At 46.9% G+C, this 15,450-nt stretch overlaps 1 protein-coding gene across 4 annotated transcripts in view; it reads right to left on the reverse strand.

Moving 5' to 3' along the window:
* The window catches only part of gli3 (GLI family zinc finger 3), an 80,755-nt gene that overhangs the window by 59,444 nt on the left and 5,861 nt on the right, over positions 1–15,450 (reverse strand). For 2 of the 4 annotated variants that reach the window (XM_088282458.1, XM_088282454.1), the window contains exon 1: positions 14,740–15,126. The exons of 1 other annotated variant lie outside the window; for it this stretch is intronic. The gene's annotated coding sequence lies outside the window, so the exon portion shown is untranslated. Of the gene's footprint in view, positions 1–4,360; positions 4,431–14,739; positions 15,127–15,450 lie in introns of those variants that run through there. One more of the 4 variants, XM_088282457.1, reaches the window with a different exon arrangement.

The following is a 15,450-nucleotide window of genomic DNA, read 5'->3' on the forward strand; positions in this document are numbered from 1 at the left end:
TCCCGTTGGGAATATCATGGTGCCGGGCAAATTTTCTTTCAAAGAATAAAAGGTGGTTGAAGTTAATGCCGTCTGTGTGTTTAGAAGCAAGCGCCGCAGCGTGCCGTCTGGCAGTTCAGAACCTCAGAGGCCGTCTCCAAACACAACAGCATCTAGGTCAAGCAGTTCTGCGATTATTAGCCAAACAACCGTTGACACGCCAGTAAGTGCAGGACAGGTCAGCACCTGACTTGCCATCAGTCACGGAAATGGATAGCCTGACTAGCATAAACGTTGGCCAAAAACCTGTGCAGGCTAAGTCTACTTGCTGTTTCATGGAGGAGGACATTGTTGGCCATTAAGTTCCTGGTGATGGAACTGTACGACCTTTTTGGTGTCATTAAAACAACGCCAGTAACTAACTAACTCGCTAGCACATGATTGTTGTAATAGATAACATCATGCCTCCCATTTTATGTTCGCTACCCAACAAAGTAAACCAGTATTTAGTAATTCATGGATGAACTAAATAATTTATGCATCAAGCTACACTGTAGCAGAATAGATAATGACATAATAATACTTGATATAAAAAATAATTACGTTTTATGAATGCCAACAGGTGCCAGGTTAATTTTCAAGTCCGCCATTGAGTGGAAGAGCAATCGAATGATCCGAATGTCGCCACACATTGTGTAATTCGATAGAAATGAAAAGAAATTCCACACTGCAATCAACAATCTTGCTAGCGAGCTAGCTCATACGTAGCTTTGTCTGAAACGAACTAGCGCCCAAGCCAGCTAAGTGCTTCGACGCCATGGAAATTTTGAGTCTGTCTAACATACAGACTGTCTAATTAGCCAACAGAGACATTTCATTGCCATGCACTCTGTAAACATGCTTGCTTTATTACAAGCAGACTAGGGGGTGAGGGGTGTTTTTTTTGGGGGGGGGCGACACGGCGGAAGTAGCGAGGGCTAAACTTCAGACAAACACTGCGCGCTTTGTTTGTTTTACTCTTTTTTCTTTTTTTTTTTTGTGCATGTCATCTATCCTGACCCGTAGCGGCAGGCAGCATCTGTAAGCAATTGCCAGCTCGCCAAAGAAAAAAAAAAACAAAAAAGAAAAGAAAAACACACACACACAATTACTCCCCAACCAATCAAAACAGAATTAAACAAAGCTCGCCGTCTAATGGCTCCCACATGACACGGAACGCCATCAAGCGGCTAAATCCATTTTGCCGGGATGCTTTGATTTGCTAAACAGCCCGCGGGCCGCAGGTGGATGACCATGGAATTACAGTTAATAAAAATAAATAAATGTGTGTAAGCATTGTTTTGTTGTTCCTGGAAACTTGGAGGGAAAAAAAACAGCAAGTAAATAAACAATGTGGTGTGAAATAATAGATTACAAGTGGTTGCATGTGTTTGGAATTGCACAGAAGCAGCTACCTTTTGTAAACAAACACGTCAGGATTTATGTGCAGGCCTCGTTTTGATCCGCACGGAAATGTTGAAATGTTTGCACTTTTGTTCCTTTTTTTTTTGGGAGATGCGAACACGTCATGTGATCAGACGTTACGGCTTTTGCACTGTTTAATATTGAGGAGAACCATCTTGGTTCATGATTACGTTTCTCGGAGTTGTAACCGCGCATTTTATCTTGATAAACAACGTTATATTTGTTGGAAAAAAGTTTGATTTTTTTTAGTTCTTTTTTTTTGTTTGTATTAAAAAGAATTAAGTCTGAGTATTTTTAAAGGCAAAATAATTTCATGAATAAAGTAATAAATAAAATTCAAAGTGGCATTCCCAAGTCCGGCCCACTGAAGCGTGTCTGACCGGCTTTTTGTGCGCCGCCAGCGACGGAGCGGCAATTAAAAGCCAGAACTTTTCACCCATAATCCTGCCGACCTGCACGCCACGCCCTACACACGCAGAGATCTTCTCTCCTCCGTAAACTTGGTTGCATGTCTTTTTTTTGGGGGGGGAACAAGCATGTCTTCATTTTGCGCCGTAATCCCTCCATGCAGTGAGCGAGGCCATTTAACAGGTTTAAAATGCGGCAATTCGCACAAAAACATCCTTATTTTTTAAGCACATTAAGCAAATCAATTTAACATAAATTATACGCCCGGCGCACAAAAAGGCGGCGAGCTGAATGTCAAATTGAACACATCAAAGTGAAGAGCAAAAATAAACTCTTGCTTGCTTTTTTTTTTTTTTTTTCAAACTTCTTTCGCGCAAAAAAAAAAAAAAAGGACGGAAAAGTGTGACGGGGAAGTAGAAGCAGCCTGACGAGGACAAAGTTGTCAGTTTCCAGGACAAGAAAAAAAGTCATTTTTGGAGAATATTTTTCAAGAAAATTAGTTGGCGTGATATTGGAAAAATTTGTTTTTGTCCCCAAATCCCCCCAAAAAATCATCAAATACTGTCATTGAGATTCACTCAATTGTGAGGAAAGTGTTGACACGTCGTCCTCCTCTTCCTCAAACACGAGCTGCTTTATTTGTCTTCATTTCATTTGGGTCCCGCCGTCCCCCTTGAGGGGGCGGGGGGGTGTTCTGAGGTGTTGGGGGGGGGGGCTGGCGGCGGAGCAGCATTCATCATCATTACATCAGCGACCACCGAGATCTGCTATCTGCGCCTTATCACGAGTGCACCGACGCCGCAAGTCGGAGGGGAGGGAAGCGATGGAGACGATTGGGCCAGATTGCCAGTGAAAGTGGGATAAAAGGGGGGGGGATTTAAAATGAATGGGGAGAGGGAGCAATGAGTGTGTGTGTGTGTGTGTGTGTGTGTGTGTGTGTGTGAGTAGGTGCCCCTGCATGCCTGAGCATGTTTTCCCGTGTGTGTTTTTGCAAATTTCACAGCTATGCCAACAACATGAAGGTTCTGCTGCACAGCTGGAACAACTAAAAACACTCCAGGGGCGAGGGAGGGGGGGAGTGAGGGCGGTGGAGGGGCGGGCTATAGGGGTGAGGAGGGGGGGGGTTGTGCGGTGTCTAAGCCCCGCAGCAAGATTATCCCAATCTCGCAATAAAACACAACGTCGTGCATGTGTTTGCATTGGATAAGGTGTTGGCCAGACGCACCAAGGCAACGACAAACATCACGGTAAGTGGGAGGGGAGGGGGCAGCGGATTTGGGGACAATTTGACCCTTTTAAATTCTAAAAATACAAGAGAAAATAATTGGCTAAAACATTAAAAAACAATCTTGAAAAAACGTATTACTTTTTTTCCACACAAAATATAATGGGGGGGAGGAGCAAAGTCAGCGTGATCGTACAGCAGGCGATGCTAACAGGGTGCCCAGATGGCACCACCCGGTCTGACATGTGGGGGGGGGTCCTTGAGGGAGGGCCATTTAGCAGGAATTAGTCACACCCCGCAACACTCACAATTATACGCACACACGCACGTTAATTTGTAGTTACGCACATGCAAAGAGCCCCCCCCCCCTTTTGTGTGGTCGATCAGCACTGTAACATCACTGACGTGTTACGAAAACGTTGAAAAGGAAACGGCAGAGTTGGCTTGATTTTCAATTGGGGGCAAGCAGAATTGAGCCCTCTGAATTCTGCCTAGCAACAAGTGACACGTTTTTTTTTGTTTGTTTGTTTTTTGACACGCCCTTGCCATACAGCTGGATGAAATTATACTTCCGCAAATGATATCTAATTAATCACTAGACTAACCATTGAACATGCCCGAGGAAAGGAATACGTTTTGCGGGCTTGTTTGATTTATTTGCTTGTGTCGACTATCCAGAGCGCAGCGTGCATTAGCGACCGCCAACCACTCGTTGTTGATATTTTGCGTCAAGGACAAATAGTGGCTTTGAGCGGCGCTAATAGGATTATCCCCGCGAGCCGGCGACCTCTCCACTTGCAGCACAATGCCGCCCGGGGACCCGAGCGCATCTTACATTCCTGCGGAACAAACCCGCACGATGTAATCGCGACGCTTACACGACGCCTTTTTTTTTTTTTTAGCCGTGCCCGCTACGCGACAGATAAGGCCCAAATAAAGCCAGCGCTCCACAATGGCAGCCTTGTTTGTGTTGTCGCCGACTCCACGGCAAAGCATATTCAAGTATTATTTATATATTTTGGAGCGGACGCCTTTGATGCGACACTTTCCTGACGGGCGGCAGAATTGCTTATTCAGCGCTGCGGTGGCGCAAAATGCAGATTACGACTTGAGCAAAACACGATCAAGGTCCTTGGGAAAGTTTTTGCTGTCAATTTGTGTCAGGCTTGGGTCCACTTTAAAGTCAAAAACGTTCTTTGCAATAACATGTTCTTTATGTCCCCACAAGCAGCGCCCCCTGCTGTCAACCGAATTGCCACCAATGTGCCCTCGGGCATGGCTCACCTTTTTTTCCGGGTTTGGTCACTTTGACGGCAATTTCAAAATCGCGCAGGTCCATTGAACATTCATTTTCAAATCATCCCTCCCCATTGAAATGAATGGAAATGGCATTAATCGGTTCCAACCGCCACAGAACACGCTGAAAAATGAAAAAAATGCCTTAAATTATTCCTTAAATTGTCCTGAGTTACTTATTGAGTTACCCTAATGTACTAAGATTACATTCATTCTTAATGACTCTAAATTACTCTTAAACTTGCCTAAAGTTACTCATTCCTCGTGACGTGGCTTCTCGTTCCTCCCTATTTGAAGTCACCCCTTTCATTTGCCTTCAAAAAATTATTTTGTTGTATTCATTCACTCCTGACATATCCTTTACGTTACTCTCGTCGACTTGCACGGCGCCGTGATTAATGGCGACATCGGGCGAGCGGCTCCGAGGCCGAGGGGCCTGAAAACAAGTGCCAAGGGGGGGGGGGGGTATAATGCGCAATAATCACAGCGGCAGACAATCAGTTGAGGGCCTATTAGCTCGCCTCATCAGGAAGGCTAAGTGAGAAATGAGCTCTTCCCCAACGCCGCCGCGATTCATCAAGCGACACCCCCCGACACTCACCCCCCCCGCAGCAAGAAGTCATAATGTTGACTTAAAGACCGGACCGGATGGCTCAGCGGACGGCATTATTGGATCTTATTAATTCCCGCGCCGGCGCCATTTCAAGCGCATTAACGCCTTTCAAATTGGACCAGATGAAGTCGTGAAGTCCAAGTCTCGCCGCCGGGCTGCGGCGTGATCAAGTCTCAGGCTGACGCGTGCGGACGGCTGAGAAGGCAAGCCGTCGGGATGTAAAGGAATGCCCGATGAAGCTCGGCCTGAAATGCGCCACGGGAGGAATGCGGCGGGAAAGGGGGAAGGACGGGCGGCAAGTGGGAGGGAGGGCGGAATGGAGGGGGGGGGGGGGGGTCTTAATGTTGCACTTCCTGCACGGATGGGAAACCTTCCAGGGGGTAAACGGCGGGTTTCGCATTCCGAGCGTGCTGAGAGCGATGACTTTCCTCCGGCTGCACGTGGACTTTATCTGTTCCGAGACGGCGGCGACATTCCTGCCTAGCAAGAAGCGGCGCACCGCGCGCGAACTTGACTTCTGTTAACGTCCAAAAGATGTCAAGCCTCACGTTACTCCTCAACGTGCCTTTCTTGCCTGCGGCAAATACTCCTTAACTTACCTTAACTTACAATCGGATTTCTTAAGTGGCCTTCAAAGTTTCCTTTAAGTTGCTTCAATTTACGCCTTCAGTTACATAAAGCGACGTTACCATCATTTTTTTCGATTTTTCCAGTTGCCTCAAGTTACTCCCAAAGTTAGTTGTTGCTTTAATGAATGTGTGTGTGCGCACGCGTGTGTGTGTGTAGCAGCAAATCCTGTGAGACCCCCAGCGTGTGTGTGCGTGCGTGCGTGGGACTCGCAGCGGAGGTGCGCGCACATCAAAAGGCGAGCGCGGCTCTCATGATGACGTCCCGCCGACTTTGGAGACAACGCTCTCCCTTCGCTTTCATATCGGCCGCGTTACGCGCCGCTGCCACGCTTCCCTCCACGCCGACTTGTAGAGCACACCCGCGCAAGCGCGCGCGCACACACGCGGCGGGTCTCCGAGGATTTGCTGCAGTGCAACTGAAGACACACACGCACACACACACTGATGGGAAAGCCATCAAAAAGTCTCAGCGGCGACTGGGGAAGCCACGAGGCGCAAAAAGACGACCCGCACGCAAAAAAAACAAGAAGAGCGAACGAACATCCCAACATTCACCAGGCAATGAAAAGTGTGGCTGTGTCAACACCCACACGTCCCCCACGGGTGAAGGGGGGGGGGGCCTGCAGAGAAGTGCAGCTGAAGAGGCCTATCACAGGGTAAGTGTGGCGACTCCAACACCCACATTTTTGCCACTTCCTCCGGCTGCATGCGGGTGTTTTTACGGGCAGCATGTCAGACATACTGAAGCGGACGTCAGAAAAGAGGAGAGGAGAGGAGGGGGTCCTAATGAAGATGTGCGGGTTAATTGGAAGTCGAGCGCGGGATAATAAGCTCGTCGGCACTCGCACCCCGACAACGACGGCCTCATCGCTCACCCGCGCAATCAGCCGTCGCTCGCAGACACAACACCGCGACTTTGCAAGTCCTGCAGGTCCTCGTATGGAAATAGCGCCAACAATGGCAGCGCTAATGGCTTATTAGCGCGCGTGAGCTGGTTTGCATTGATCGCCCCCCGTCCCCCCCCCCTGGTCCCCCGACATCAGCGCAACCCCCACAAATGCCACAGGGATGACAGAGCTGTTGCAGCGTGGCATGCAAGTCTCTAATCACACGGCAGCTTGTTTCAATAAAGGCAACATTAACATAAACCTCGGCAAACACGCACAAACCTGGCTCGGTGCGGCGAGGGCGGGGGGGAAAGCCAGAGGGGAAGCGGCAGCGGATTAGCCTGTAACGCACGCCATATGCGGCGGGTCAGCGTGGACTTCTCGTGATTTTGGAGATGGCAAAATAATAAAATAACAGGAAACGGAAGGCTGACGAAAAAAATTTGGTTCTGCTTTCAAAAATCATTTTGGGGCTGGCACGTGCGCACCAAAAGCAACAGGCGGCACACGCAACTAAAAACCGCGAGGCCGTCGCAGCCGATTACAAGCCGTGGCAAATATCGTCACTGTTTGTCGTCGGATTCGAAACGCCACATACTGAAAATATATATGAAAGTTTTAAATTTGTTCAAATCTGAAATATGCCAAAAGACGCACACTCCTTTTCGACAAAAAAACAGATGGCGCACCCCCTTTTCGGCGAACTATCCATCATATGCGTAAAACCATTGAATTAAACGGGGGCTTCCTTGTAAGTTTCATCCGCATTTTAGCACCAGTCTTGAAAAATTAAGACCCGCCCACTAGCAGAGGTTCTGGGGGTCCGTTTGGTGGCAAAAAATAAATAAATAAATGAGACACACAGGTAGAGAGCCGTTTCACGTAATAGGAGGAGACGCCACACACACAAAAGCTTTATAAATAATTCTAAAAGCTAACGGGATGCCTTGTCAACGTGCGGCATGCCTTCACACACAAAAAAGGTCAATTCTTATGCACACACACACACACACACACGCGCACCCCCACACCCCAACGCAGGCTGGCTGCAAGTCGTCCACTTATCATGCAGGGCAGCCGAACACACCGGAGAGCTGTCTTGTAAATCTCTTTGTGAAAGCAGCTTTTGGGGGTGCTAGTGAGGGGCTTACACACTGCTGAGCCCCCAAGTGCAACTACACACTCCACTCAACTCACTAACACCCCCGGCGCACCAACCCCGCCCCCCTCCCAGGACCGCCACACCTCCCTCAGAGGTCCTTCTCCCACACACTCACTTTGCATGAACATTTCCCGCTTTTTATTTTGTGTGCGTGTGTGTGTGTTGGGGGTCGGGGGGGTTGTTTAGGTGGGGGGGTGGGTCAATTTCACCCGCAATATATAGTACGCAAGATTGCGCACCCCACACCGCCCACCCCAGCCTGGCTCCTTGGGGTCTCAGTCAGGACACCCAGAGGCCTCGGTGACTAATGTCCTGCCCGGGTCCAGACAATGACTGCACATGCGGGGGAAAAGTTGAGGAATCAGGTGGGTGCGGGGGCTCAGGGGGTGCGTGGGGGGGGGGCTTTGACAAATGGACGCCTTGGTGACCACGGAAGCTTTTTTACAACATCCACATAAAGTGCGAGTGGGAATATAATGAATTCTTTGGGCTTTCGGCATGAATAAGATATACTTCCAACAAAGCTGCATCCTGTGACAGAGGTGACGCACCCCCACCGCACACCCTTTCATACACGTGGACTGATGTCAACATAATGAATAAAGCAATAAATGTGTAAACTAGTATTTGCCGTCGCTTCTAAGCTATGCAGCCCTTTCAACATCCCAACAGATGTGGCGCACCTCCTTTCTTGTGCGCACCTCCCGCCGAGACTTGAATTGGTGCCAAGACAACGATTATGCATGTCAGCCAGTCATTCCCAACCTCTTCAAGCTGAATTGGCGCACACCTCAAATATTTATGTCCTTAACTGTGCATTATGTCACCAAAACAAAACTATGCCAGTCGGTGCACCTTCTTCAATATGTCACCACGACTTACGGGAATCACCAAAGCGACCACAAAGCCAACAAAAGGATGAAGTGTTGGCGTGGAAGACAGTCATTTACAAATTTTTTTAGGCCACGCACCACAGCATCCCGAACAGAATAAAGGTGGTGCACCCCCTGCTCTGTGTGGACAGAACGTAAAGTCTACAACACGATCAAGGAAATGAGGAACGCAAACTGACAGATCAGAAGGTCAACAAAATAAATCGAAGCGCAAAAGAACATTTCAAAATTTCTTTCTAAGCCACGCACCAACTTCGACATCCTAACAAAGACGGCGCACCCCCTGTCTCATTTGAGTTTACATTTACAGACAAGAGATGCGTATGTTTAAGCGTTTTCATGTCACTTACGGGAAAAAAAATGTCCCGCCACATAAGTTTCTAATAAAAACCAAACTGCTTGGACTAGTGGAGCCCATTTTTTCAGGGTGGGGGTGCGAGCCCCCCGTGTGCACATTAATGTTTTCCGCTTCTTCATACATTTTTGCCTGTCAACAAGAGGCCGCCCCCACGATTTTGCCGTAAAGTTCATGCGCCATGATGACAAACTGTCATTAAAAATGTCTCCCTCTCTTTCAAGGAACCCCCCCCCAACACACACACACACACACACACACACACACACACCCCAAGTCCCCCTGCCTTCAGCCCTGAAAGAAATTGGGCTTTGTCTGCAGAGCAAATCAGAGAGGTCCCCCCCCCCCTTTGCGCACCCTTACCCACACAGCACCACCCCAAAACTCCCCGTGGAGTATTGTTAAAACACAACACGCCCTTCCCCAACCCCAACTCTGGACCCCCCCCTCTTAAAACAGCATGCTTTGCATGAGAAAAAACGATTAGTCTTCAAATAGAGCGCTGCCAAAGGGGGGGGGTTGCGGAGAGGAGCTGGGGGCAGAAGTTTGCCGCGATAGTTGAGTTCCTCTTTTGTTTCTTCGAGTTGAGGACGACGAGGCGCGGTAGAAGCCGCCCGCCCGCTCGCTCGCGTCAGCATTCTTCACAAGCTCCGAGAGCAAAGCAGCCTCTCCAACCTGTGCGGAAATGAACAGCGGGGAAAAGCGAGGTTGGCTGCTGGGGGCTCCTTTCAGGTATTAACCCCCCCGACCCCCCCGACAATGGGCGGCGCATTCGCTTCCACTCCGGGACTGCGGCGAGGCTCCAAAATGAAAGACAAAACTGCAAAACATTCAGGCCTTCAATGCCGAACTCCATTAAAAGTGTTTAGAGCTACTTTTGTCCAAGTGTGCTAAGGGTGGGGGAGGGGCTTGACGGGCGAGGGGGTGGGGGCATGACTGCCGTCGTTCAGCTCAGTTGTGTTGAACTTTTAATTTTGTCTTTTTTAACGATACAGCGGACCTCCAAGCTTCACAAGTGACGAGGACAATAGTGAAAAGGAGCATATGAACACTTGGGCCGACCACGCTACTGCCTGTCAAAAGTCACACGGACCATTAGCCTACTAGCATCATTTACTAAGCTATATTTAATTTAATGCACACATAATAAAACAAAAAAAATACTAATAGTGCACCTACTAGAAAAAATGCATTTTCTTTGTCCATTTCGATTCTCAGTCAAGCCACAAAGTTTGAATCGAGGAATAATATTTTTTCTTGTTCGGCAAACTACTCCAAAAGGACTTGAGCAGTTTTGCTCTCAAGCTAACGCAAAAAACCAAAATGGCAATACTTGCAAGGATCTGCTGTCGACCACAACTCACGCTCACACGCAGACGAACCAAGTTGAGCTTTGGTTGGCTCCGCCCCTTAAAGGCACACATTCAACACAAGAATAAAGCCCTAGTTATAAAAGTGATATGAATGATTTCTTGACGGACTTAAACAGATTATTGCCCCCCCCCCCCACCCCCAGAAAAAAAGAAACAATTCCTCAGAGGGAGCTCCTATCAAAGACGACACAAGGCCACATGTGCAAAAACAACTACTGACTCCCCCCTCTCCCCCCCCCCGGACCCCGTCCTGCATTCTAGACCGTCGACAAATGGGCCCCACCCTGACCTGACGCCCCCCCCTGGGCCTAACACTTCAGCTCATGCCGCCACACGTCACACCAAGGCAGCCATAACAACACTTTCACAAGCGGGACGGGGGCGAGGGGGCGATTGCGCAATTCCTCTCGGTACACGAGGGAGCCGCGAGCGTCGACACACACGCTCTTCCCCGCCATCGATTTCGCAGAGCCGAGAAACGTGCACCGATGCGACGGAGCGAAAACTTTGGCATCTAGATAGTACGGAGCCTTGGCGGAGGTCAGCGTCTCCTCTGAGTGTCACTGCGGCTTATTAAGCGAAAGGTCGCGCAGAGCAAAAGCAGGCGGAAGAAACGCGTCGACATATCTGAAGTTACGGCATATCTTGCGCCGCCGCCTCCTCCTCCACCGTGTGCGTGCGTGCGCCTTATCCAAAGACATCGCCCGGCTTGAAAGGTGCCTTTAGCGGCTCCTTGAAGCTGAGGGGGTGCGAGGGGGGGGGCATCGGGGTCCCGCTCTGGGACAATGATGGTTGGAGCTCGGAGGGGGGAACACATAGCATATTAAATGGGCCGTCGGAGCAGGGCCGGTCCGCACGGAGGCAGATCTGAGGCATGCCCTGAAGGGACGGCCGGCCGGGGGATTAGCGGGCCAAGGAGGCGCACCCCCTTGCGTACCCCCATTCCTCCCGCCCGCTCGCACGCTTTTGGACGCTTTTCACCCGCAACGTCCTCTGGTCTTCTTCTGCAGACAAATCAAAGCAAGAGAACGTCTGCTAGCGAGTTTTAGGTTGTGGGATGCCCTCGCGCGAGGGCAAGGAGAGCCACGCTCAATTTATCGAACGCTCAAACCACAAACTGCTCGCCTAAAAGCAGAGTTGCGTAGGTCATTTTATAAAACGACTGACAAGCAGACATGAAGGAAAAAAAAATGCTATTTTTTTTATGTATATTGTGACAGTAAATTAAAATGACTTTGGAAATAATACAATTTGGTTTACAAAAGATAAAATAACTCTGTCACCCACTAGGCCACGCCCCTTAAAGGCCCACATACAACACACAAATAATAAAATACTAACAGCAATTACACTTAGAAGACAAAACTTTTTCATTCAACAATTTCTCCAATATTATTTTCTATCAATGTTTATTTTAAAATTCATTATATATATTAAAAAAATTTAATTAAAAAAAATTTAAGGGATTGTCATATAATTTGCTTGAACATTTTGGTGTCTACATTTACAAGCGTGAATTTTCTTTTGTTTGATTTGACAGTTTTCCAGTAAAAAGCTTGAAGCAAGCACACTTGACACCTTTTATTCTTTTTTTTTTTTTTTCAAAAGTCTTCTTTTCCTTTCCTCAAAGTGATGTTATATGATTTCTTGCCAACAAGAAAGTGAGACTAATGAATACTTTCAAAAGTGTGTTTTTGCATTCCAAAGTGGCTGAAGCGTGTGGGAGGGGTTCAACTTTTTCTTTTAAGCCTATGGTTCCTCTGCATCACGAAGGTTCCCCGATGGAACATTTCTGCAGGCGCTAAATGGAGGCACGCCTCATTATTATAATAAAAAAAAAATTAAAAAAAAACAACAACAACAAACAAGCCACGACAAGCACGCAATTATCTCAAAAGGAAAGTCAACTTCCTTCACACAACGCAAGCATTTGCAACACAACAGGGCTCATTAGGGCCTCTTGCCTGATATGCGCTCGCTCTCTCGCTCTCCCCGTGTGTGTGCGTGAGGAGAGGCCATAGCTCAAGAAGCTAATAGAATGTCACCTCCTCGCATTAACATGACAGCCTCCATTCTGTGGGGGCACCGGGCCAGTGGTGGGAGGGGGGCGAGCACAAATTCTGCATAATTTGGATTTTGCAGGTTGAGATAAACGCTATCGGCCATATTAGTATTATGTCGGTGTTCAGCTTCCGAGAGGAGGGAAAGAAAAAAAAAAATTGGTGGTAGCGGCGATTGGCATCTTCAACGCCGACGCATTCATCAGCGTCTCAAGGCCGCGATGAATTTTTTTGTGCAAGGTGCACCTGTTCAACAACAGTCACCTTGACTCCTAACCCGTAAAGCAAACGGCTCAAGTCGACATTTTAACGGCATTTTTTTTTTTTTTTTGCTTTATTATCTTTTATGATGTGCACAAAAACTACATTGACCAATTGACACAATGTTCACTTCAATATTTTGGATTTTTATCGCCAATATTTTTGGGCATGTGATACTAATGTTGAGCTGTCAAATTATTCTGAGGTATTCATATTTAGTCTTCAGATTTAAAAAGGAAAAAACAAATTGAAAAAATAAAAGCACAATTATACAAGGATAAGATGATTTCTTTGAATATTTGTTGTCATTTTAAAAATATTTCCTAAACTTTTAAATCCATCAAACCAACCTGCTGCATGGCAAGTCATCCCCCAAAGATATTCATTAAAAAAAATATATTTAATAGAGTGCCAATTTGTGCAAATCCAACTGAAAACCGAACTCAGGTTGGCATTTTAAGGCTGAATTGGACTCGTTTGATTTCAACTTTGACAGTCTGATTTGTTCATGAAAAACTTTTTTGCAGTAAAAAAAAGCAGCAAAAGAATAACTTGAGGGGCAAGTAATCCTCTATCAAAAAAAGGGATTTATTTATTTTTTGCTAATGGCCCAGGTGTGAAAAGGACGAGTGCGCCGTGGTGCCGGCGACTCCGGCACGAGGAAACCCGAGAAGCCAGCGAGCACATCAAATGTGGAGCAGCTGGCCGCGGCTTTCAAACAAAATATCTCCACATGTGGACGCTTTTCATGTGGACACGAAAAAAAAAATTAAAATAAAAATGAACATAAACTTGCCCCCCTTGCGAATAAAGTCATGCAATGCTGGCATTTCACATTCCTGATTTTGGAATTAAGAAAATTGCAATTTTGTTTACAAGCAGAATGCAAAAAAAAAAAAAAAGATTTTGCCGCAACTCTAAGACTCATTTTATTTAGATGATGTGGCCTGAAGCAATAGTTGTGAAAACGCCTTTTTTTTTTCAATGACAACAAAGTGATAAACGTGATTTTGGAATTGGCAAAGTGTCAATTCAATATTTTTCATCATCATGCATCACACAAACAATCAGTTGGAATACTTTTAACTGTAACTAATGTTAATAATAATCATTTCAAAAAGATAGCGTATGACACAAACAGTCAGTGTGCGTGTGTGTGTGTGTGTGTGTACACCTGTATTGTTGGCAATCTTTTCACACACATGCACACAATTAGATAAATATGCAACTTTGCTATAAGTGTTTTAAATGCAACTACAAATATTAATATTGTGACGATAAAAACAATAGTGTGAGATGCATGCATGCACATTTGTGAATAGGTGAAAAACAAGACACACACACACACACACACACGCCTTGTGACACAAGCAGCTTGTTTGAGCGCTTTCAAGTTTAACCTACTCATAATAATTGTAACACTTATAAGAACAGCAAGAATTATGATGATGATGATACCTGCATGGGATGCATTGTGTGTGTGTGTCTTTTCTAGTTAAGTTTCCACATGCCAGAAGCACAACGCAGCACACAAAATAAAAGCAAAAACGCAATAAAGCAATGAGAAAAATTGCAATCATTCGAAATTATTGGCCATGAGATGCATCTTGAGGATGTGTGACTTCTTGTAAACTGTTTCAGCACACAAGAAACACAAAACGAGCAAACTGAAACGATGACAAATGCTCAGAATCACAAGAGTGGGAAATACATTTTGAGTGTGCGTGTGCGTGTCTTCTGCTTCATGGTTTCAACAAGTCAGAAACACACACACACACACACACACACAGTGAAATATGATCACACATGCGGCCCCATACAACACACACACTTGCACACCCCGCTCTCTTTTTCTCTCTCTCTCTCACATACACACACACACACACCCCCACACACACACACGAGTGTGTCCAAAAAGTTGTATCTGCTCCAAAGCATTTCCTCCCCTTCTCTTCTCTGACACACAACATGAATTAAAAGTGGATTCTTTTCTTTCCTACTGCAAAGCAAAACTTTGCATGAAAGTGTACCAAATTTGCGCTCAAGTCAACTTTTAGAGGAGCTTCAGATGTGAAGAAAAAAAAAGAACGAAAGGAAAAAAAAGTGCGTAAAAGCCTGTGAAGACGCGACTTACTTGAATGTCTTTCTGGGCACTTTTTGGGGTGACTTGGGGGGCTTCCTCCCTCTTCAGGTGGGGTGCAGATGCGCCTCTGGAGGAGCCCGGGACCTCTTAGTCTTCTTCTCCTCCTTCTTCTTCTTCTTCTTTTCGTCCTCCTTCTTTTTCTTCTCCCTTTTCCACACTGCAACTCCCAAATGACGCGGCCAGAGTTGGTCCACCTCCTCCTCCTCTCCTTTTTCTTCTTCTTCTTCTTGTTTGGGCGCCTTTGCTGCGTTCATGGGCCGTCGGACAATCAAATGTCCACTGCCGCCCTCCACCAAAAGTGTGCAGACACGCCAAAAAAGAAAGAAGAAGAAGAAGAGTGCGCACGGCGCGTCACACTGGCGGTGTTGTTGCGTTTTGTGCGCGTTTTTCTTTTTCGAGAAGAGAGGACGAAGTGTGGAACTCCAGCTGCTCCTTCCCCCCCGCTTGACTCCTCCCTCCTTCAACTCCACGCAGCCCTCCTCCGCCTCCTCCTCCTCCTCCTCCCCCTTTTTTTGGACCCCCCTCTTTCCCCCCTTCCTGCTTCCACTCACTTGACACAACTTTTTTTCCCCCCACAATGAAACATCGACGTGTGTATCATCGTTTTGCAAGTTTCACCACATGCCTGTGCACCAAAACATTTTGAACTTTTGACACCAAGTCGCCCCTATAAAAAAAAATCACTTAGCTTGAGTACTTGCA

The sequence above is a fragment of the Idiotropiscis lumnitzeri genome, chromosome 19 (genome assembly GCF_059441095.1).
Source record: "Idiotropiscis lumnitzeri isolate Australia: NSW breed Sydney's pygmy pipehorse chromosome 19, RoL_Ilum_1.0, whole genome shotgun sequence".
In the NCBI taxonomy this organism is placed as follows: domain Eukaryota; kingdom Metazoa; phylum Chordata; class Actinopteri; order Syngnathiformes; family Syngnathidae; genus Idiotropiscis; species Idiotropiscis lumnitzeri.